The sequence below is a fragment of the Canis lupus genome, chromosome 16 (genome assembly GCF_003254725.2).
Source record: "Canis lupus dingo isolate Sandy chromosome 16, ASM325472v2, whole genome shotgun sequence".
In the NCBI taxonomy this organism is placed as follows: Eukaryota; Metazoa; Chordata; class Mammalia; order Carnivora; family Canidae; genus Canis; species Canis lupus.
In genome coordinates, this window is record NC_064258.1 from 50,422,759 (window position 1) to 50,442,416 (window position 19,658).

Below are 19,658 nucleotides of genomic sequence, written 5' to 3' on the forward strand. Positions count from 1 at the left end.
AGAGAGAGAGAGGCAGAGACACAAGCAGAGGGAGAAGCAGGCTCCATGCACCGGGAGCCCGATGTGGGATTCGATCCCGGGTCTCCAGATTCACACCCTGGGCCAAAGGCAGGCGCCAAACTGCTGCGCCACCCAAGGATCCCAAGAATTCAATATTTTTAAGTTCTAAAATATTTTCTTTTTTTCTGTCCACTTTTCATAGCATCTTTTTTTTTTTAAACAACTGATAAGCATTTATTAAAAAAAAGGTTGATTTAAGCCATCTGCAACAGTGCCTTCAACCTCAACTCCTGGCTCAATACTAATGGAAGTAATCTGCTTAACATTCTCAGAAGGACTGTGCAAATAAATCAACGAAACCTTATGGAGCCTCATCTGGAAACAATCCCAATTCTTAGAACCTTCACCACAGGAGTTTTTCTTTTGGTGATTCTCAGAGTCTTGGTAGGCATCTCCACTGGTCCTTTCACTATGAGATTCTTTTCCTTTATGCCTCTGATCAAATTAGCACATACCTTCTCCAAAGATTTTACATGGCGGCTAGAGTAATTTTAATTTGGTGAGTCACTAGCTCTGGTCCCATGGGTATCTTCTCTGTGTCTTTTTCCTAACCAACTTGTTCCTCAGAGTGAACAGTGGTGAGTCAGGAGCAGGAGTGAGGTATCCAGAGCTCCATGTAGCTGCTATGGCAGCTGTCTTCCTCTTCGTAGCATCCCTTCTTAGTCTGTGCTTCCTCTGATGGGATTTTTCTTAGGTTGCACAGTGTTCAGTGACATTCTCAGAGTCTCACATTTCTGCCTATCTTGTAAGCAGAGGCACAGGCTTCCTTCAGCCCACATTATCTTTTTAAGAATGTTTAGAAAAAAAAGCTTTGGAAGATAAAGTCTCCCTTTAGGGGGGAAAAAAAAAGGTAGGTTTTTTAAATTATCCAATATAATGAAGATAATGTTGACTCACTATTTTGATAATGTCAAGCAGGCTTATTGCCTGATTTCCTAAGATCAGAGTTTCTCTCCTGGAATTCAACCCATTTTGCGGGCAGGTGTCACTTGGCCCTGTTAGTATCAACTTCTGGGGATAGGGGACTTAAGAAATGGGTAGAAAAATGTTCATATTCTGTCTATAGCTATTGTTGTGAGTAATAAGCAGAAGTGCAGAAGTCTCATGTCCTTTTCAGCATCTCCCAATCATGGCAGACTAGTCAAGGCAAGTAGGGTAAAATCACATTCTTCAGAGATCTTGACATATATTATCTTTATCTTCTGTTCTTTTTTTTTTATTATTATTTCTCTTTCCTCTGGAGAATATACATATTCTTCTTTTCTCTATCTGATTATATGTAAAAATGGGATAAATAGAATTTTATATCTCACTATCTCTATAAGGAGCTTAAAAATAGCAAACATTTGAGGAGGGGGAAGAAATTTTACTGATTTTACTTTGTTTTGAATAAAGAAGCCTCACTGTGAAATGTGCAAAGCTATGCTCTGAGATATTAACATTCCTGCTGGACTAGTTATAAATTAATTTAGAGAAGTTTATTTTTTGTTTTGTTTCCCCCCCCCTCAACAGTAGAGGTTTGGCTTCAGGGCCTTCTGTAAAGGGGGAGTGTGAAGGAGAGTAATGCAAGTTTGATGAGAGTTAACTCTTTACCATAGAAGTCTACAGCCAACTCTAGTATAAGTATTTATGTGCCTCTTTATTTATAAATAAGTCATACATATTTGTATATGCACATTTTTGGACAGTTTTGTTAATGCCCTAATGTTAATGGCATTACTTATAATGAACTCACCCATAACACAGTGTTTCTAATTTCCTTCTGCAGAGAACTAACTACTTTAGACTAATCTTTCCCCCTCTTTCTCTAACATCTATTCATTTAGTCAACCATGAACCATTCCCTGAGCAAAATAAGAGACTGGACAAAGTTAATGAGAAACACTAGAAATCCTAAATGTAAATGTTTGTTTCATTATTTCTCCATCTGTTCAGTCACTTGTTTTGCTTTGATTTCTTTCTTTTCAAACAGATGATCTGAGGCTTCCTTCTGACACTAGGTTATTTGCAATACCTGATTTCTTGAGCATTGTTAACTCTCATCTAAATGACTCAACTTGAACTTATCTCACCCAGGAACTACAAAAGGAAATATGCCTTTCAGGAATATGACTGTCTCTATATGATATCACTTGGAGGGATAATTGTAAAAAGTTTAAATATGCCCATTATTGTATATTCGACCTAAAGGACTTTCTCCATGGAACATTCAATAGTATATATCATTATACTTAAACCCTCCACAGAAATAGTGATTTTAATACTGCCATTTGTATGTTTGATGATCCACAAATCCTAGGGTCAGCATGATTTACTTAATTCCATGCCATTATCTCTTATTTTACTCACATTAATCTAAGTAATTCTGCTACCACCTCAAGCCAGTCCTAGAAGTGTTCTCATTTCAATTAAGTCTTTTAAGTGTTTTTAAACTGTCATTTAGCCATATTACACCTTAATTGTTTGTGTTACTCTTCCATGAAATGTTTCCAAATGGTTTTTACTGTGCCTGAAGGGATGGAAAAGGCCTTGGATAAAGTCATCAAGTTATGTAGAATTATTTGATGGATTGCAATGACCAGCAGGGTTTCTTCCAAAGTCTTAATTATCATTATACTTGATCCAATTAATCAAAACTATTTTTCCTATTGCCTTGAACAACATTGACCATTAAGTGTTAGAATTATTCTGTCTCAGGATAATAAAAATTGCATTATATGCATTTACTGTCAAGTTAAACTAATTCTGATAGAACTCTTGCCTAGTGTACTCTTTCCCAAAGTCTTAGAATATTGTCATCAATGTTTACAATCTAACTACTACTATTTTTCCTAGTACTGTATTTTTTTCTTTAACGATGTGAGGATTTATCCATCCTTCTTTTAATACAGTACAAATTTCAAATTAAACCAACCAATTTCTTCAAGTGTATATTAAGCACTTTTTGTATGCAGGGCACTAATACTAAAGGATTCATGGGTTTTTGTTTGTTTTTGTTTTTGCTTTTTTCTCTTTAGAGTCTTAAAATGTGCCTTTTTGACCAGAAGATTATACTGTTTCATGTCACCCTTCTGTTCCAATTCTGCTTATTTGTTTATTTTGCTCTAATGGTCTCCTAGGTGGTTCCTGGCCTCCAATCTCACCCCTCTCCAACCGATTCTCCACTCGGCTCACAGCAATCCTGCTGAAACTCACAGATGACACATCATAATCCAACCCAAGCTCCTTGCATGTCTCCCCTTCTAAAGCTGCTTAAAATCTACCCACTGCTATTCCTTAATCCTTTCCCATTTGTAAAATGCAAGTGATAATGAATTGGGAAATTGTCCAAACATATTATTTTTATTCCCACGGATGAGTCTTTCTACACCTAGCCCATCTGCTAAAACCACCTCTGACTATGAGTTTTCTGACAAGATCCTCAGTGATCCCTGCCTACATTTCTATCATTTCCTACATCATTTACTACACTGTAGTTTATTGACCTCCATGATATTCCTCAAAGTTAAGCATATTCCTGTCTCATGGCCTTTACCTTTGTTGCTTCTTTTCCTGCAGTCCATATTCCCCATTTGCATGTTTTCCCTTTCCTTTCAGGATCACTTCCTCCGAGAACCTTCATGATCAATCCCCCTTTCTAAAATCCCACTGTGTGTGTGTGTGTGTGTGTGTGTGTGTGTGTGTGTGTATTTTATGTGAAGAGTGGCTAATGTTTTCTTCATGGTACTTATGAATCCCTAATATGTTATAGATAAATTACTGTTTATTTCTTGATCATGAATGTAAGCTTTATGAGGATAGTAAGTATCCTGTTTGACTGGCAATGGTTTGCCTATGAATCCTACTAACATTTGGCTCTTGCAGGGGTTTGGCAAATTTAGGACTGATGAATGAAATAAATGTCAATTTTTATTTACCATTTAAGCTCCACTTTAGTATAATCTCACTTATCAAAACTCACTTGACTTATCACAATACAAATTGAACTATATATCTTACTCCTTAAACTTCTGTAATGCCTATCTTAATACTACTTTCCATAATTGACGTGCAGCGCTTGGGCTGATTTTTATCTAGCTTCTTAAGTCTGATCTATCCTCAAAACACTATGACACATATTTACTACCAGAAATGTAGGATTTGTTCTTTGAGAAATATGTGGATGGAACAGAACAGAGACCCAGAAACACACCACACAGATGTAGTCAACTGATTTTGACAAAGGAAGAGAGATAGTGTTTTCAGCAAATGATGCTGAATGTCCATATGCAAAACAAATGAGCCTTACATCCTTCACAAAAAATTACTTGAAATGGATTGTAGACTTAACGGTAAAAATGCAAAACTATAAAACTCCTACAAGATAACACAGGAGAAAGTCTAAATGACATTGAGTACGGCGATGACTTTTTAGATATAACAGCAAAATAGGATTGACAAAAGAAATCATGATCAGCTGAATTTCATAAAAATTAAAAACTTCTGCTCTGTGAAAGACAATGTCAAGAGAATGAGAAGACAAGCCATGCTGGGAAAAAGATATTTGCAAATAACACAACTGATAATGGACTGTTATTCAAAATATATAGTGTCCTCTTAAAATTCAACCGTAAGAAACACAATCCAATTTAAAAATGGATCAATGACCTCAACAGATACCACACCAAAGAAGATACACAAATTGCAAATACACATATGAAAAATTCTCTCCATCATCTGCCATCAGGGAAAGGCAAATGAAAACAAGGAGATACTATCAGATAGTAGTGGTAGGAATACGGTAGGTGTACTACCACACAGCTACTAGAATGGCCAAAGTCCAAAACACTGACAAGACCAAATGTTGGTGAGGATGTAGAGTAAAAGGAATGTTCATTCATTCCTGGCAGAAATACAAAATCATCCAGTCACAGTGGAAGACAGTTTGGTGATTTACTACAAAACTGAATGTATTCTTACCATACATTCTAGCAATTACACTACTTGGCATCCAACAAAAAATATGCATGTGAATGTTTTTGGCAGTGTTCTTCATGACTGCCAAAATTTGGAAGCAGCTAGGATGGCCTTCAGTAGGTGAATGGATAGACAAACTGTGGTGTGCTCAGAAATAAGAATATTATTTAGCAATAAAAAGCAATGTACTATCAACCTTAAAGGCATATTACGGAGTGAAAGAAGCCAAACTGAAAATACTATGTATTGTATGATTCCAACTATATGACACTGTGAATTAGGCAAAAACTAGGAGCTAGTAATGTATCAGTGATTGCCAGGGGTTGAGAGGAGAAAGAGGAACAAATAGGTTTATTATAATAAAGGATTTTTACGGTAATTAAACTAATCCATATGATATACTATCATGATGGAGACATGTCATTATAAATTTGTCCAAAGGGATCCCTGGGTGGCACAATGGTTTGGTGCCTGCCTTTGGCCCAGGGCGCGATCCTGGAGTCCCGGGATCGAATCCCACATCGGGCTCCCGGTGCATGGAGCCTGCTTCACCCTCTGCCTCTGTCTCTACCTCTACGTCTCTCTCTCTCTCTGTGACTATCATAAATAAATAAAAATTAATTAATTAATTAATTAATTAATTAATTAATTTGTCCAAACTCATAATGTAAAACACCAAGAGTAAACCCTAATATTAACTCTAGATTCTGGGTAATAACAATGTGTCAATATAAGTATATCAATTGTCACAGACGTGGCTCCCTCACAGAGGTCTTGATGTAATGGGGGGCGAGGCTCTGGGCATGTGTGGGAAAAGACAGTGAATATCTGTAACTTCCTCTCAATTTTGTTGTGAATCTAAAACTGTTCTAAAAAAATAAAGTATTAAAAAAAAGGAAAAATTGGGGTATCAGCAAAAGCTAAATAGTTAACTATAATCTATCTCCCTTTCTCTCTCTCTCTCTCTCTTTTTTTTCTTTAGCAATCTTACCTGCAGGTAGCAGTAACCAAAACTTGGTGTTCATTCTCCATGTTTTAAACTGATTTGCATTAATTGTAGGCCTTTCTCTTCAACTTATTGATGCAAAGCCATTTAAATATCAGTTTCAGATTTTATTTTTGGTTTTTGTGTTGGTGTATTTTTAGAGAGGCTGGTGGCTTTAAAAACCATTATCAGTATTTTTTTTTTCCTATACCCTAGTGGATAAAAGTGTGAGATGATGAGAAGAAAAAAAAAAAAAAGGTCATTTCTGAGGCAAAATGCCCATCTGTCTTCAAAAAACTTTTGTTTTACAGATACTAGAAAACAAACAAAAAAAAAAAAATGAAGAAAAATATTTTTGGGGTTGGCTGGTTGGTTTAGACTATTAAAAAATCTAAAATATCAGAAAACACATTCTTCTTAGGGTCTGTATTTAAAATGTTTTAATTATGTTCTTATTTTATAAAAATACATTTCAAGGTTTAAATTGTGTACATATAATTTTTATAAAATCTTGCAAAATGCTTGTCTTTTGAAAAACAAAAGAGAGAAGCTATGAAGACTTTTGCCGTTTTAAAAGTTTTCTTCCAAGTATGCTAAAGAAACAATCTGAGGGATCCCTGGGTGGCGCAGCAGTTTGGCACCTGCCTTTGGGCCAGGGCGTGATCCTGGAGACCCGGGATTGAGTCCCACGTCAGGCTCCCTGCATGGAGTCTGCTTCTCCCTCTGCCTATGTCTCTGCCTCTCTCTCTCTGTGTGTGACTATCATAAATAAATAAAAATTAAAAAAAAAAAAAGAAACAATCTGAGTTTAAGGCAAAGATTGGATGAAGATATATGTTATAGTCCACAGCCAAAAAAGATTTTCAGTGTGTAGATTTGGAAATGTGTAAAACTGCAATACCTTGTTATTGTGATTTTTCTATTCTTTCGTATGGCCTTAGAGCTTTTTAAAAATGCAATCACACTAGGAAATTTAAATCAGGATGTGTGAAAATAGTGATGAACATTTAATAGCCTGACCAGAAACCATGAACTTGAATATTTGCATTTTCTTTTACAGATTCCTAGTATTTTTGTTTTTCCTCAACTATATATTAGTAAGCAGCCAATGTTCTGCAATTTATACTCTCCCCTATATAGACTTTCCCCTGGTTGTTTTTATTCTCTTATCTGTAATTACAACTCTGATCACTCTATTTCCATAACACCTATCTTTCCATAGTTTTTAACTCTCTTCCTGAGGTTTTTAATACATTTCCTTTTTATTTTTTTTTTTTATTTATGATAGTCACAGAGAGAGAGAGAGGCAGAGACACAGGCAGAGGGAGAAGCAGGCTCCATGCACTGGGAGCCTGATGTGGGATTCGATCCCGGGTCTCCAGGATCGCGCCCTGGGCCAAAGGCAGGCGCCAAACCGCTGCGCCACCCAGGGATCCCTTTTAATACATTTCCAATGGCCTATTTGTCATTTCCACCTGTAGTCTTTATTAACCAGTTTCAAAACTGACTCATGTTCACTTTCTAAGCCACTTCACCTCAAACTTCATGATTTCTGTGCCTTCTACAATATTTCCAAGGAGAAACCCATGAATAGTTGGATATACTGGAATATTTCTCCTATGGAAGTTACATCTATTCTTCAAAGATTCTAAACTTCAAACTCTTTCAGGAAGTTTTTCTTATTCTAAATGGTTGTCACTTCTTCATGCTTATACCACAATAAAAAGTTTATATGTCACATAGGTTATGATTTTAAGATATGCTTTTCATATTTTAGATTATGAAAGAAGTTGGGAAATTACAGAATGCTACATAGTTCTCTATGTACTTGGCTTATTTTAAGCTGCTCAAAATTTCATTGAGTTTAAGGATTTTCTTCTAATCTTGAATTCCTATAATGCCTATCTGGATACTACTTTTCATAATTAATATGCAGTTCTTGTATTGCATCACCTGATTTAGGTTAATTTTATGTGAATATAAAACAAAGTTTAGTAATTGATATATTTTAGATGTCATTCCTTAGATAGTCTTAGATTATACCTATGTACTACAATACAATTAAGAACAATTTAAATCAGTAATACATTCAACAAATATTTGCTAATACATTTACTAAATATATTTAGTAATATTTACTAATATTTTAGCAGCTAGAATACATACTATAGATATTTATTTCATAAAATGTTGACCAGAAAGTTGATTTAATTTTTCACTTTCCTACTGGCTGTCTTACTACTATGTTTACACAATGAATATATGGTTAGAACTGTAATAAACTACGTCAGAAATGTCCTTCTTTTTTAAGTATTGTTTCATGGAACATACTTGTTATATAAGCCGGTATAGAACCTTGGGAAACAAGTTCTATACTAATGAGTTTCATTATTATAGGATGCAAATTCCTTGTGGATAAGGATCGAGCCTTATCTTTGTTTGTTTTATGTCTATCACTAAGCAGATACCATGTCCAAAAGTAAAAACTCAAAACATGGTGTTGAATGGATTAATGAATGATGAGAGGAAAATTTTTATCTCTTCCTCAAATACAGGCATGAATAATATTAGCAGCCAATTCATTCCTCAAAAGATAGAAAGGAGAAATATTTAATTCTTATACACATACATACACATACACACATACTTTTTTTCATTTCTCAAAATTGTAAAGATCGTATTGTCCCAGGGAGTGGTGACCATAAGCACATGTAATTACTACCCATTGGTATTCATGAATTTGATTCTAAGATAACAGATACCATTCCTGACTAAACACTTCAATTTTCGAAATGCTAAGAAAAGTATCACTGACAAAGAAGTTGACCTTCGGTTCAATCTACACTACAAAGTTGTTTTCCAGTTTACAAGAAATGAGAGGCAAATGAGTTAAGTAACACTGTCAGGAAGCAAACACAAAACTGAAATGTGTGAAATTGTATAGAATAGCAGATCTGGTTTCTTTAACAAGTTAATGGCATGAGAGAAAAGGAGAGAGGGGACAATTTCTCTAGATTAAAAAGTACTTAAGAAACGTAACAATCAAATGTGATGTGTGAACCTTACTGGGATCATGATGCAAACAGACTGACTATAAAAATGTATTTTTAGGAAAACTGGGGAAACTGAATATGAGCTATATATGAGCAGATATTAGGATATCTTATAAATGTAGTTAAGTGTGATTAAGTAGGAGAACTTTTCTGGGGGGGGATTTACACTGGCATGTATAGGTAAATAGACAAGATGGCTATGATTTACTTTAAAAAGCTTTGGCAAAACAGAGTTGGACTAAGGAGCCTCTAAGAAGCAAGAGCGGCAGCATCTTGATAGTTACTGGGTCTGGAAGTAGCTCATTGTTCTGTGGTTTCCTGTGAAAAGGCTTGAAATCTTCCAAATCAAAACTTTATAGAATAGTGCCCGGGAAAAAAAAAAAAAATCTCTATACATTTTAATTTGAAGTATGTTACACAAGGATGTTATTGACTGGCCACTTGGAACAGGAAAGATATATTAAAACAAACAGAACAGGCAGGTAAAGATGGTTGGGTGGCTTGCTTTAATTCCTGAGGGGCAGATTCTTTTTCACTGTATTCTCTCAAGTCCGTGAGAGCCAACAGGCAGTGTGGAAAGCCAGAAGTGTAACAGATTTGTTCTTCCACTGTGGCCAAATGCAAAGACAACAGAAGAGGAAAGAGAGAGATGTGATGTAGGGTTTATTGGAAATAACAGAGTATTAAAGAAATAGGTAGCCTTGCTGTGACTAAGATGGGGAAGCTGGGCCAGCTAGAAAGTTAAGAACAAACTGTAAAAAACATTTTATATATCAAACCCCTTCTTAATCTGTCCATAACCTTAGATATGTCATATCATTAGGTGTCAATTTAGGATGAAAATAAAGAGAATATCCTTTATTTAAAGGATTTATTTATTTATTTGAGAGAGAGAGGGAGAGAGAGGGAATAGAAGAGGACCAGAGGGAGAAGGAGAAGGAGAGAATCCCAAGCAGACTCTCTGCTGAGCATGGAGCTGGATGTAAGGCTTGATCTCATGACCCTGAGATCATGACCTAAGCCAAACTCAAGAGTTGGATGCTTCACCAAATGTGCCACCCAGGTGTGCCAAGAATATCCTAATAATCATAATATATGTGACATTTTATTTTTATTTTTTATTATTTTTTGTTTGTGACATTTTAGACCTTTACTACTGTTAAGTATTGAAATGAGCCCTTTTATTTATTGTTTTACTTAGCACTTAACATCTGTAGGCAGACAGTAGAGCACCATTTCAAAGACAAGAAAATGAAGGCTACCAAAGTTTAAGAATTTGCTTAAATCACCCATCCATAGCATAGGCAGGATCTGGACACAGATCTATCCAGCCTGCAACCATTTGCATCTGACCTCTATAATATAGTAATTATCATAATCCAACTTAAAATTAAAATTGGTGTATGTTAGTTAACCTGTATTTAAAATGCATTTATGATTTTTAAAAAGATATATCAGATTCACATTTCTAATATGTTGCTCAACACGAGTCATTTTTAAGACCATAACTATAGTTCAGTTGTTACACAGGTATTCCAATATGATTTTATTTTCTTAAATAAAGGCAATAATTAGGGAAACCTTTTTTTCCTCTCAGTTAAGCACAGAGAGGTTTCAATCCAAAATGCCCAAACCCTAAACCAAGTGGTCCTTCTTCAAAACTGAAATGGTATTTATTATTTTAGGTTCAATTATTTGAAAAATGCGTGAGAATCTTAACGCTGAACTGAAATTGAAAGTGCAAAAAGGAAAGGATGGGACACATGCTCCTGACCTGCTGCAGCAGAGTGCTCTGATTTCATTATTGGATGTCTCACTTGGAACCTGGCACTGACCCTGGCAAGTTAGGCCTCCAGCAGTTAAGGAAAAACCACTGCCTAATGCAGCAGGGAAAGGTTCCACTCAATCAATCCTGCTAAAGTCTCTCTTCACAGGTAAGAAGAGGTCAGTGTTACTGAACCACTATGTTGTCAATTAGACAGTCATTAGGGTCAACATCAATTGCAAGTAAAGGGAAAGTAATAGCTTTACTGTTAAATGCAGATTAGGAACTCTTTCTCAGGCAGGCTGTCTAAAGAAACACTTCCGCAGGACTCCTCCAGCAGAGTTCTACTAAGCCTCTGTCTTGCCAACACATCACGGCGTGATGGTGCATGTGCACTGAAGGACTGCCTCAGTGGGTCCTGATGGATGTTGGCTTAACTGTGGGATGGTACACTTTAACTGACACCTCCTCTCAGGTCAGCCTGCAAAACATCCTGCCTTGGAATGGGCTGACCATTTTCTCACCCCCTACTGTAATGACTTGGGCAGAGGATTCCTTAAGGCAAATGCTGGGTCCTTGAGTGTGGTTTTTATAATATGGTAGGGCAGCCCATACAATTTAGGTAATATATTTTTTTTTTCTGGCTCATCAATGTAGGAAAAGTGTTTGAAGTGCTTAAAAAGAGGTTGACTCAGGAGTAATATGTAATAGAGGCTGAAAACCAGAAATGATTTTCTCCATAAGGTAATTAAATGTCTGCCTTGGGGCCAATGGGAAAACAAACATTTTTGAACTTTCAGTTTTCAAAATAGACCACTGATCATTTGCTACTCTTGGAATCAGTCCATGAGTCACAATTCTGGGAATACCACTATCCAGGATATGTGCCTTTTGGAATAGCCTCATCCTACCACAGTGTAGAAACCACTGAACACCACATTCAAGTGCTGCCCTCAGCCTATATGCAGACACTTTCCCAAACCAGAAAATAATCAGTCTCTGATTCTCATTGTTATCCTTCCCTTAGAGACAAATGGCAAATACGATATTTTACAGTTTATTTTGAAGTGTATTTATTTGAGAGAGAAAGAGTAAGCAGGATGGGGGAGGGTGAGAGGGAGAGGGAGAAGTAGACTCGCTGCTGAGAGTGCAGCCCAATGTGGAGCTTGATCCCACAACTCTGAGATTATGACTTGAGCCAAAACCAAGAGTTGGGATACTTAATTGAGTCACCCAGGCATCCCGATATTTTACATTTAAGTTCATGCACATGGTGCCATTGTCCAAAGGTAATGATTTTTATTGATTGATTGTATAATGATTTTCAAAATGCTCACACATATTTTATTCCAATAAAATCATTTAATTTACAGGGCACTGGAATGTCTCAGTTAAGCATCTGCCTTCAGCTCAGGTCATGATCTCAGGGTCTTGGGATAGAGCCCCATATCAGGCTCCCTGCTCTGTGATGAGCCTGCTTCCTCCCTCTGTCTCTGACACTCCCCCCTGCTTGTGTGCTCAATCTCTCTCTCTCTCATTAAATAAATAAATAGAATCTTTAAAAAAAATCATTTAAGTTAAAGAGGGAAGCTTGCCATCCTAAATTTATGATAGAAAATTAATTCAAAGTAAAGTACTTATTTTTACCTTAACGCTTAATAATAAATCTAATAGCTAACTTTTGTTGTGCACTTACTATGTGCTTTATGTACGTGAATTTGTTTAATCATCACTATGGAATAATTAGAAAGAAATCATCTTTGAATTTAAAATTAGAATTTTTGGTATTAATTTGTTGGTATGGAGGTGCTTCAGAAAATACTGGTCAGAAGTTGAAGCTCTTGAGCAGACTAAATGCCACCTCTTTCATGTACTATTTGGGCACCTCTCAGAAATGTGATTGAATTCTCTGTGCCTCAATCTGTAAATGTTTAAATTGGGAGTACGGTTCTACTTCATAGGGTAAATGAGAATACCATATACATTTCTAAGCATAGCACCTGAATAAGGTGGTTGCTCAGTAGACATCAGCAGTGAGGAGTATGCTTCTCCCCTTCTCCCTCTCCCTCTGTCCTGCCTCCTACTCACATGTGTACGAGTATACATGCACTCTTTCTCTCTCAAATAAATAAATCTTAAATATATATATATATATATTATCACTTGTTTCCTCTACACTCCACTAGGTCTTGGACTACAGGTAAGTTTGGACTCACAGGATACTAGTACTCAGAGTGCATTTTTTTTAACATCTACAGGTCCTTGAATCCTTAGTAATCTGAACCCATCTAAACAAATAGGCTAGTAAAGAGAGAGAGAGAGAGAAAAAAAAAAAAAGATAAACTTTCTTGTAATGGTGATCATAAAATATAGATAAAAATAATTCTAAAATTACTCTGCAAATAAATGAGAGCATATTATTCCATTTAGATTAATTCACTTGCAACAGAAATATGACAAATCCAGACACTTACTCATCCATTGAATCATTTTACATTCACTAAAGCACAAAGGTCCTTTGGGCCCTTGGCTGGAAGTTGGGGAATGCTGAAATGGATAAGACTTAGGCTGCGATGCAATGGAGTCCCCAGACAAACACAGAAGGCTTCTTTGAAAACAATGTGGGAAGTGCAATGACAGAAATATCCACCGGCTACTCCAGCAGAACTCTACCCGGGAAGATCACAGCAATTTCCATGAAGAAACTGTGAATGAACCAGGTGGGAGTTGGAGAGGTAGGGAAGGTGAAGAAAAGACCTGCAAACTTGGAGGCAGGTTGAAACATTGTCACCGAGGTGAGAGATGCAGGGTTTGTGCAGAAAAAATCAGGGATTCTCTGTTGATAGAGTGGCAATGCCCGGCCAAAGGAATGAGCAATGAGGTTGGGCAAGACACAAGCTTTGCTCTGCTATGTGAAGGGGAATAGCTGGTTTTTTATCAGGATGGCAGTAGGCAGCCAATCAGGATTCAAGAGCAGGTGAGTGACAAGGTGAGACGTGTTTTTCTGACCAATTATTTGACAGCTCTACAGAGGTGCACTAGTGGCACAGTAGTATGTGACAAAGGTCCAGGAGAGGGAGGAGTTAGGAGGTATTGCACTGGTTACCTGAAGGTTTTTCAGAAAAACTTGGGAGAACCCTGGCAGAAATTGAGAGGCAGAGATAACACAACTCATTATGACACACAGAATCGTGACTATCAAATAACAGCGAACTACCTATATGAGATAGCAATTTAGACAAAAACTATGTCTGGTTAATGAAGGATTCATTCAGTCATGCTACAGCTATGAAAAGAACACAGTCTGGTTCACAGCAGGATTTGTTCTAAGACCACCTTTGAACAGACTCTGGCTGGGCCTACTCAATATGCTCAGCTGTGAACATTGCCTCAGAGTTTTTCAATCTCACGTCTACTGAAATTTTGGTCCAGATAATTCTTTGTCTTGAGGGACTCTCCTATGCATTGCAGGATATTTAGCAGCAGCTCTGGTCTCTACCCACTCAAGACCAGGGGCATTCACCTAGTTTAAACACTAAAATGGCTTCAGACGTAGCTAAATGTCCCCTGGGGGCCAAAACCAAGTGGCCTGTGGTTTAATGTATCTGAAAAGTATTACAATAGTGTAGCTACCCCAGTTCACACCGGACCCAAGTTAGTTCTAAGAATTCTATAGGATAGTGTCTGTGTTTAGGGCACAGTGAAGGTAATGGTGGATCACTACTGGGACTCACAAAGAACTCATTCCATAACTGCTGCTATTTTAGGGTCTTTTCATCATATGAGCTTATAGTTTATAACTGAACAATTCATTAAAAATAACTAATGCAAATCTTACGCTTGATGCCTCTTTAAACAATCAAAGGTTTTATTTTATGTAACTAGAACAGCATATGACTTCTTATTATAAACACACCTAGAAATGGTTTTTAAAGTTGGGGGCACCTGCCTGGTTCTGTCAGCAGAGGATGCGACTCAATCTCCGGGCCATGAGTTCAAGCCCCATATTGGGTGTGGAGCACACTTTAAAAAAAAAAAAAAAAAAAAGCTTCCACACGAGTACAAATTACTAGATTGCCTATTCACTGCCTAACTTATTAAAGCAGAATTTCTGAGTCCAGAGCTTCTCTCCATCAGAACGGTATATATAATGGTGCGGTTTTCTGATATTTCGATTAATGTTACTACAACTAAGCCGTACATGTACCAGAAAAATCCCAGGAGAGAAATTTGAGTTGCTCCTAACTGACCTGACACTTTGAGCTCCACTGGCAGTTCCCGTGGTCATAGCCACGGTAACTCTGATAGATGCATTCAGCAGTGAGGGTCATTATTAACTTCCCTGGAGATTGGACTCAACTCCCAAAAAATGACCACAAATTCCATATACCAATAGCGAGGTAGGATTACTAAGTAGGTTAGCAGAGCCTCAAACAGCCTTTATAGCTTTATCATATCCAAAATACAGAAAAGTTTGCAACAATTCCTGCATTTTTCAATGTACATCTAGAATAATACGGTTGCTTTTGATGGCCTATTTTATGAAGGGTAAATAGACGTGTGTCCAGAGAAGAACCACCAGAATAGTAAGTGTCCTAGAAGATACACTTGCTATTCATCACATCTCACTTATTAATACTGGCATAATGTGTGCAAACCCTATTCAGCAACAAAGAGAACTCACTACGGTAGAAATAATGCCATATGGTTCTTCAAAATATAGTTGGGTAAAATCCCGAAATACAAAGAACATATAATTTGATGCAAAATGTGGCAGGGTGGCATACAACTGAGATATAGTCTTTGGTGAATGTCAGTGAGTCTGAAAATATTTCATACGTGGGCAGAGTGAGTGTGTTCAGTGTTTTTAAACCAGGTTATTAATGTGTCTCTTGAATCCCCTCAAAGATGCCTGCAACTGCTTGTTGCTCATTTCACTCTGAGCTGACCTCGTTATTTTTTGGGATTAACAATACTGAGCACCAACTGAGATGAACTATTCCATGTAAATAACAGAAAAGCCTATACGAGCCCTTCCCCATGGGCTTACAGGCTTCATCTTGAACCAGGATAAAATTCACATTATGGCACAGAAAAATCAGTGCAGGGGATTTTTTAAAGGCTAAAGGAAATGAACGTCACAATGAAGGTTTTGCTGATTCTAAACTTAATTTAACCATAACATATAAGTGTATGCAGTGGCCCTCTAGTATTATGTATTTCAACATTATTTAACAGAAAAAAAAAGTTGCTTGTAGTGATAGAAACTCAAACCTACATATGAGTGCTTCACGTGAAGCATAATCAAAGACTGTGTAGCCATTATAAAATAGTTTTAAAAAATCCATAAGCACAAACAGTGACATATAAACATGAGAATAGATTATATTCATCAGAAAGCATTAATTCGATTTAGCGGTTTCCAGATGATTCACACACAATACGTTTCTTTCTCTGAAATGTCTCTAAGTACTGTGGCTTGCAATTTTTCTCCTGGTAGACTTGTGTCACTTTGATATTCACTGCACATTTTTATACTCCCTTATTTTCCTTCACTGATAGAATAAATATTTCCAAGAAGATTATTCGTCTTTCCTACATCCTTTTGAATTTAGAACTACTTAAAATCTATTTGAGTGTGTTGAAAGAAAAAGCTCTTTAAATTATAAATCTTACTTGATTATCTCAAAGATTTTTATTTAATATAAATGCAAGCCAAAGGGAAATAAGAACTACCAAAATATTATCAAATATGCAATGTGCAATAGAGTTCCTTTATTAAAATCACCAATTATTATTTCACATAAAATTTAATTGAGGTCATTACCCTCCTGGCAAGTTATTTCAAAATTCTTTCTTATAATAAGATTTGTTATTGTAGTGTTTTCCACATCAATGCTTCTTTCACATATATATGCTTTTTACATCTATTTATAAAGATAATAGGCATCACCCATAATTTGATTGAATTAATAATCAAGTTATATATTTAAATGTCTGCCTAAGAAATGTGGTTCTGTGTTTCCTGTTAACCCTGTGAACATGGGAAAGCCACTGACTATCCAGGGAATGGTTAGTGACTCCCAACAAGCCAAGATATCCGTGCATTTGAACAGATGAAGCAGGTATTCTATGTTCCTGGAGAAACATTTCCTCTGAATATGTAAAATTTTAACATTACTACATGAGTTATACACCATTACTCACTTCGAGACAAACACAAGCCTTACACTTGCTTAGGGAGAAGTTATTTCCATGCCAAGGACCTCTTGCCTCTATGAAGCACTCTGGTTTCACTGACCTTGAACATCTGTTGATGAAGATCATTTCCATTTAAACACAAATAGTTTACACGGTCCATGATCAAAATTACATAATGTGCTGGGATTGTGCAGCAATTTGAATTGACAACAGACTAACTATTATGGTTTCCAGAGGTCAATTACCAACTTCCTTTTCTTTTTTTATAAACATTGATTATTTCTGTACCCAGTAACTAAGCTCTATACCCAGGATTAAACAATTAATACAACCAGTTCCCACTAAAAGCCCTTTAAAGAAGACTACCCTATAAATAAGCAGGTTATATTACTGTGTTTAGTGCTATTGTTGAAAGGCAAAGCACAAAGAGAGTGTGGTATAACTAATGTGGTCCAAAAAACAGAAATGCAGAATATTTTAAGAGAAATGTCAGCACTAAATACATAACAAATCATCAGCAAAAAATACACATTTCTCTTTTCATCTGAGAGGTCTGCTTTAGAAAAGTTGACAGTAATGTGAAATTCTGTAAAGGGAATTATATTTTCCAACTAACATCTATTTTAAGAGGTAAATTTATTTCCCTAACAAAAAATGTCCCTCACAAGTGATAAAAATAAATGCATTTAAAGAAATAAAATCTCATTATGCATAAGCATACCAAGTTTTATAAGCGGTGTTGTTTTTGTAGCTTCTGCAAATTATTTTCAGAGACATCTCAATTCTGAACCTTTATCCCAGGCCCCTAGGCCCTATTTCTTTTTTATATTTCAGCTTGATTCACCTTGTTCCTTGTTTGCATCTAATGAGAACTGCTCACAATTTTCCTGCCTTGCACAAAAGCAATAAATTATTATTATTATTATTATTATTATTATTATTATTATCGCTTTTCACTATGCTTATGCCTAAAAAAACACTGAGGCTCAATTTCACATGATCCCAGTAGACACTGGTTTCTAACAAAAAACACTGAGGCTCAATTTCACATGATCCCAGTAGACACTGGTTTCTAACAAAAGTTCTGTGAACTTAACAGCCACTCTTCATCACATTTTATCAGATGTAGATGTAGAGGAAAGGAAATTTTGGATAGAACAAGTTAATGAAATGAATGGACCAAGGTCAGACAGCTAATTGTTTCATTCAGATGTAGGTTTGTTAACAGTATAATCAGGGAGAGAGTAGAGACTTTGGAGTAAAAGACTGATGTGTTCGAAACCCTTATTGGGGGGGATCCCTGGGTGGCTCAGCGGTTTAGTGCCTGCCTTTGGCCCAGGACATGATCCTGGAGACCCAGGATCAAGTCCCATGTGGGGCTCCCTGCATGGGGCCTGCTTCTCCCTCTGCCTGTGTCTCTGCCTCTCTCTGTATGTCTCTCATGAATAAATAAATAAAACAACAACAACAACAAACTGGTATCAGTCACTTCCTAACTTTAGGAATTTAACTTCTGCTACTTTTTAATCCTGTTATCTGTAGGATAGTTCCAAGTACAGGTTAGTCATAAGGATCCGACATCATTTGATTCACAAAATGTTTAGTACCATAAATTGTGCACTTTGTACTCAGTAATTATACTGTTTTCTTCTTACCACTTAATAATGTTATTTCACTACCTTCCTTGCTAGCCTGAATAGCCTTCCATTTAAAGTTTCAAATTCAAATGTGATTCTTGCAATACTCAGTCAAGTCTATTAATTCTAAATGCTATTTACAAATAAAATACATCCTATCTAAATCGCCTTAGGATTCTAAGAATTAAGCATTCAAGTGATTGAAAAATTATGGCTAGCTGAACACTTGAATGAAGGAACACTTGAATGAAGGAAACTTTAGAGATGAGAACTTTGTAAAGTTATTACAATATTTTTTTGACTTTTAACTAGTAATATAACAAACTGTTCTACTTAATGCTGTTGAGTATCTATTGGCTATACATTTTTAACTCACATAGGAATCTCAATGAGAGCCAAATAAGAAAAAAAAAAAAAAAAAAAAAAAAGAATGTTAAGAAAGATTCAGAAGTGAAGACCAGGCTAACTGTAAGAGTATCATGATCACTTAATGAGTACAGGAGAAAGAGTACTGCTACATGTTTTACAATTTGCCATTCTTAGTCAACAGAAGTATGGGAATGCAATTCTTACTACAATAGGTCTTCAGTCTATTAACCAAAGCTAATTATCCTAAATTCACATTTGTCTTTTTTTTTTTTTCACATTTGCCTTTTATGATAGCTTAGTTTCTTCAAGTCATGAGTGCATTTGTGTATTTATTTATTTTGGAAATTAAAAAAAAAACATGCTATCCAGACATATTTGAAAATGCAGGGTACGGTGGAAGGGAGCTTATATTTATTGACCATCATTACATGAAGATTTTTATTTGTGTACTATTTAATGTTCAATCCAATTAAGAATGTATTTTTGTCTCTAATATATAAGTAAGAAAAAAATTCTGATGTATGAACTAATTTGCCCAACATTTTAGATAAGTAGCAGAAGTATCAGAATTTAAACTTTGTTTGATTGGAATTCTATATTGTTCTGCAGCATGTGAATTGATATTAAAATAT

At 36.1% G+C, this 19,658-nt stretch overlaps 1 pseudogene; it reads right to left on the reverse strand.

Annotated features, from left to right (window-relative positions):
* Nucleotides 1–237: 237 nt before the first annotated feature.
* Nucleotides 238–3,682, reverse strand: LOC112675170 (40S ribosomal protein S20-like; annotated as a pseudogene).
* Nucleotides 3,683–19,658: the final 15,976 nt, after the last annotated feature.